Source organism: Mus caroli, chromosome 5, assembly GCF_900094665.2.
Source record: "Mus caroli chromosome 5, CAROLI_EIJ_v1.1, whole genome shotgun sequence".
Taxonomy (NCBI): domain Eukaryota; kingdom Metazoa; phylum Chordata; class Mammalia; order Rodentia; family Muridae; genus Mus; species Mus caroli.
The window spans coordinates 129,185,039-129,191,126 of NC_034574.1; the positions used below are offsets into that span (position 1 = coordinate 129,185,039).

At 45.9% G+C, this 6,088-nt stretch overlaps 1 protein-coding gene across 4 annotated transcripts in view; it reads right to left on the reverse strand.

The window, feature by feature from the left end:
* Positions 1 to 6,088, reverse strand: part of Cux1 (cut like homeobox 1) — a 293,336-nt gene that overhangs the window by 66,802 nt on the left and 220,446 nt on the right. The window lies entirely within an intron of this gene.

Below are 6,088 nucleotides of genomic sequence, written 5' to 3' on the forward strand. Positions count from 1 at the left end.
TCTCAACTGCTGAGCCCTAAAGATTCCTAATATCTAGGAAATGCAACAAAAGATTTCAAACTCTTTATGGAAGCCTAGTCCTGAGTTGGGACTAGAGATGGTTCAGTGATACTTAGTAAACCACATAGGAGAAGAGACAAGTTGTCCTCTGACCTCTACATAGGCCCACAGCAACTGTGTACATGTGCACGCACGCGCACACACACAGAGTAATAAATTAAAAAATGTAAAGTTGGGGTTGGTGAGATGACTCAGTGGGTAAGAGCACCTGACTGCTCTTCCAAAGGTCTGGAGTTCAAATCCCAGCAACCACATGGTGGCTCACAACAATCCGTTAATGAGATCTGACTCCCTCTTCTGGAGTGTCTGAAGACAGCTACAGTGTACTTACATATAATAAATAAATAAATCTAAAAAAAAAAATGTAAAGCAATTTTGAAAAAAAAAATAAAATGCCACCTTGTCCCACTAACATAGGAAGATGCTCTCTGTGTTTGAAGCAATCCCTAAAAGTGAAGCCAAGTTTTCCATTGGTGTGGTCAGTCTAACTTTGGTTGCTAAGCAACCCACAGAACTGAGCAAAATACTGAATGTGATACAGCAACTGTGCATTTCACAGTGAGGACACTCATGGCTTTCCTGGACTCAGAGGAGCTTGACAACACTGCTCTGCTGTGGATGGGAAGAGTGAGTCAAACCTTAAGCCTGTGGTGGTGATACCCAGNCCTAGAGAGGCTATCATTCCCAGAGACAATAGGAAGCAATGAGGGAACAAGGCTTGCCCCAAAGTTGACATTATTATTATTAATGTTAAATTTCTGTTACAGGCTGTGATACATCCCAGTCTGGCCTCACTATGTAGTTGAAATTAACTTTGAATGTCTACTCCTCCTGCCTCTACCTCCTGAGTGCTGAGCTCAAGTGTGTGCCATAATGTCCAGTTTATGTATTGGCGGGGATGGAGCCNAGCGGTCAGTAGATGCTGGGCAAGTGTGCCAAGTGAGCTACAATGTCTAACCCAGCCCATCTCCATAGAGAATCACTTTAAGTCTGCTTTTAGCTTTTAGAAGAAAAACTCTCCACCCCCTTTCTCTAGGACAAAGAGAACACAACTAGTTACAACTCAATTATTTTCAGCAGGGTCTCCTGCTTGGATAGCAGGTGTTTTAGTCAGGGTTTCTATTCCTGCACAAACATCATGACCAAGAAGCAAGTTGGGGAGGAAAGGGTTTATTCAGCTTACACTTCCATGCTGCTGTTTATCACCAAAGGAAGTNGGGACTGGAACTCAAGCAGGTCAGGAATCAGGAGCTGATGCAGAGGGCATGGAGGGATGTTACTTACTGGCTTGCCTTCCCTGGCTTGCTCAGCCTGCTCTCTTATAGAACCCAAGACTACCAGCCCAGAGATGGCACCACCCACAATGCCCTTCCCCCTTGATCACTAATTGAGAAAATGCCTTACAGGTGGATCTCATGGAGGCATTTCCTCAACTGAAGCTCCTTTCTATGTGATAACTCCAGCTTGTGTCAAGTTGACACAAAACCAGCCAGTATAGCAGGTATGCTACACCATGCTGTGTGCTGCTAGCTGGGAACTTCAGTGCATTCCTGAGCTCTGTGTGGAGCATAGCCCGAGTCTGTGTGGATTCTACCCTGAGTCACTGCTCCACTAGATCTTGATGAGCCCACCTGTGGTGGTTAGTTCTTGTCAACTAGACACAAACCAGAGTCTCCTGAGAAAAGGAAACCTCACCTGAAGAACTGCCTTCATTGAAGGGCCATTTTCTTCAGTAATGACTGATGTGGGAGGGCTCAGCCCTCTGCTGGTGCCCTCTCCCCTAAAGGTGATCCTGGAAGTGTAAGCCAAACAGACCCTTTCCTCCCCAAGTAGCCTTTGGGTAGTGTTTCCTGACAGCTCTAGAGAAGCAAACTAGGACACACCCTCTCAAATGTACTGCTACACCTCATTGGCCAACAGAACGAAGCCTACCCAATCACCTGACCTTAGTAAGTACACTGGAAATGTCTGGGGGGTGGGGAGCCACATCTGCTACTTTACCAGGACAGGGATGAACTGCCCATAATATAGTTTCATAGCATGACAGTAACTCTTTGAAAGGCTTTGTTTTCATTCCTTCCTCTTCTCCCCTCCCCTCCCTTGTTTTTGAGACTAGAGTATTGCAATATAGCCCTTCCTGGGCTAGTTCTCATTATGTAGTCCCAGGCTTCTAAGAATCCTTCTGCCTCAGCTTCTGGGATTACAAGTGTGCATTCACCATATCTAGCTGTGAAGGGTTCTCCTTCTTTGTTTTGGAACATGGTCTCATGTGGCCCCCGCTGTTCTCAAATTGTAATCCTCCTGAGTCTGCCTCCTGAGTGCTGGGATTATAGGTGTGTGCCTATACGTGGCCACTCTTACCATTTCCTGAAGATTGTGAGATTGACATTTGTCTAAAATCTTGTCTATTTCAAAGTCTGTAACACTGCACAAACTGCTCGCTCAGCACAATTTGTTATAAGNGATAGCAGGTGTTTTAGTCAGGGTTTCTATTCCTGCACAAACATCATGACCAAGAAGCAAGTTGGGGAGGAAAGGGTTTATTCAGCTTACACTTCCATGCTGCTGTTTATCACCAAAGGAAGTNGGGACTGGAACTCAAGCAGGTCAGGAATCAGGAGCTGATGCAGAGGGCATGGAGGGATGTTACTTACTGGCTTGCCTTCCCTGGCTTGCTCAGCCTGCTCTCTTATAGAACCCAAGACTACCAGCCCAGAGATGGCACCACCCACAATGCCCTTCCCCCTTGATCACTAATTGAGAAAATGCCTTACAGGTGGATCTCATGGAGGCATTTCCTCAACTGAAGCTCCTTTCTATGTGATAACTCCAGCTTGTGTCAAGTTGACACAAAACCAGCCAGTATAGCAGGTATGCTACACCATGCTGTGTGCTGCTAGCTGGGAACTTCAGTGCATTCCTGAGCTCTGTGTGGAGCATAGCCCGAGTCTGTGTGGATTCTACCCTGAGTCACTGCTCCACTAGATCTTGATGAGCCCACCTGTGGTGGTTAGTTCTTGTCAACTAGACACAAACCAGAGTCTCCTGAGAAAAGGAAACCTCACCTGAAGAACTGCCTTCATTGAAGGGCCATTTTCTTCAGTAATGACTGATGTGGGAGGGCTCAGCCCTCTGCTGGTGCCCTCTCCCCTAAAGGTGATCCTGGAAGTGTAAGCCAAACAGACCCTTTCCTCCCCAAGTAGCCTTTGGGTAGTGTTTCCTGACAGCTCTAGAGAAGCAAACTAGGACACACCCTCTCAAATGTACTGCTACACCTCATTGGCCAACAGAACGAAGCCTACCCAATCACCTGACCTTAGTAAGTACACTGGAAATGTCTGGGGGGTGGGGAGCCACATCTGCTACTTTACCAGGACAGGGATGAACTGCCCATAATATAGTTTCATAGCATGACAGTAACTCTTTGAAAGGCTTTGTTTTCATTCCTTCCTCTTCTCCCCTCCCCTCCCTTGTTTTTGAGACTAGAGTATTGCAATATAGCCCTTCCTGGGCTAGTTCTCATTATGTAGTCCCAGGCTTCTAAGAATCCTTCTGCCTCAGCTTCTGGGATTACAAGTGTGCATTCACCATATCTAGCTGTGAAGGGTTCTCCTTCTTTGTTTTGGAACATGGTCTCATGTGGCCCCCGCTGTTCTCAAATTGTAATCCTCCTGAGTCTGCCTCCTGAGTGCTGGGATTATAGGTGTGTGCCTATACGTGGCCACTCTTACCATTTCCTGAAGATTGTGAGATTGACATTTGTCTAAAATCTTGTCTATTTCAAAGTCTGTAACACTGCACAAACTGCTCGCTCAGCACAATTTGTTATAAGNACCTCAGCCGCTACCTTTTTGTGAGCTGATAATATGGCATCTGCTGACTATTAACCTGCACTGTTTTATGCTCTTCCCTGATTTCAAGTACAGGGTCATTTCATCAGGGCCTAGAATATATACAGTGCATTCAGTTGTTTCCCTGNGCATCATTTCAGGGTATTCTCTGGGCTAACATACCATTTTTATGACGAACTTCAAAGGACACGGTCAAGGTTGATGGAAAGGAAATTATACCCAGGCCAGACACCATGTATTTCCTTTCGCACAAACCTCTTGAGTGCTAGCACCATCCGGCCCAGCGCCAGGCTGCCGCATAGCTCATCATCTTAGCCGTCCGTCGGCCAGTGACGCCAGGAAAAACAGTGTGCTTAGTCCTCCATGTCCTCATGTCCCACTTATGCAGATTCCATGTGTGTATGAACCTCATGTGGACCTCAGTCTGCACCTCATTTAACAAGCAATATAGTGTAAAACTACTTATAGAGCATGTATCAGNTTATTTATTAAAAGTTCCATATGGTGATTTGGAGAATGTTCTATGCAAATGCTACAGAATTTTACTTTAGTTAATTATTGTATATATGTATATCAATATACAAGTATGTCAGAGGAAAATTGCTGGAGTCTGTTCTTTCTCACTGTGTGAGGTTCTGGGATCAAACTCAGTTCATTATGCTTGGCAACAAGCACTTTACCTGCTGAGTCAGCTCACCAGCCCCTAATTATTATTACTATCATTTTGTCATCCAAAAAACTTTTCAGACACTTCGGCTGTACAGGGCCTAAGTCCAAGTTTAGAAAGAACAGGTTGGTCAGCAGTGGATGGAGTCTGGCTCTGAGGAAGGGTGCTCTGTGATGGGACTGTCATCCCTCTAAAGGATGTAGGTTCCCCTCTNCCAGCCTGGCACAAAGAGAAGGATTTGGGGCAAGAGCAGGGACAATCTGTAGTTGAAAAGCTGCCTGTGACAGTTTTTACTGTCAGTTGACAAGGTCTGGAAGCACTTCCGAGAAAAGCCTCTGGCATTTCTGTGAGAGACTGAGGCAACATCCAAAAAGTTGTTTGGATGACATGTCAGTCAGGGGGAGGGGTAGGTTTGAGCCACAAGGAGTCAGCTGTGCAGGTCAATTTAGTGACAGCCTTTCTATGGTTCCTGAGGCCTTTCACAATTTATATATATATTTTTAATTTATTTTATGTATGTGAGTATACTGTCACTCTCTTCAGACACACTATTAGAGGGCATCAGATCCCATTACAGATGTGAGCCACCATGTCAGAATTGAACTCAGGACCTCTGNGAGAACAATCAGCCCTAACCCCACTTTCGCAGTATCTTAAGCCCTTATCTGCATGTGAGGAGAGCAAAGAACCGGCTGGGATCCCCAGAATGCTTCTTGCTTCTTTACCTAAGGAAACTCATTGGCTGGGACAGTGGCTTGCATGCTTGCCTCGCATGCATGAGGACTTGAGTTGAATCCTCAGAACCCACATAACAAAGGCTGGACACAGCAGCAGGCACTTGGAATCCCAGTGATGGAGTGGCAGAGACAGGCACATCCTGGGACTTACTACATCTTGTTTAGCTGAGCTGGAAAGCTCCAGAAAAAAGGGAAAGACGGTCTCAAAAACAAAAACCCAAACACACCACCATCACCACCACCACCACCACCACCACCACCACCACCACCACCACCAAAAAACCCCCCAAAACCAAAGGTGGTTGGAGTCTGGTCTCTACATAAACATTCACATTTGTGTGATAACACACACACATGAAGAGGGAGAGGTGGAACCATACTGGCATATATTTCTTTAACATTCCATACTGGATGCTGGCTAGTTCTATTTTAACTATAGTCAATGTGGGTAGGAAGGGCCCAACCCATTGTGGTGGTGCCACCCCTGGGCTGGTGGTCCTAGGATAACAAAACAGCCAGCTGAGAAAACCATGAGGATCAGGCAGTAAGAAGAGCTCCTCCATGGGCTCTGTGTCAGTCCCACCTTGGCTTCCTTCTATGGACTGTGACTGAGGATATATAAATAAACCAAATAAACTGTTTCCTCCCCATGCTGCTTCTGAACATGGTGCTTGATCTCAGCAGCAGGAACTAACCCTAACTAAGACAGCAGCAGGAACTAACCCTAACTAAGACAGCAGCAGGAACTAACCCTAACTAAGACAGCAGCAGGA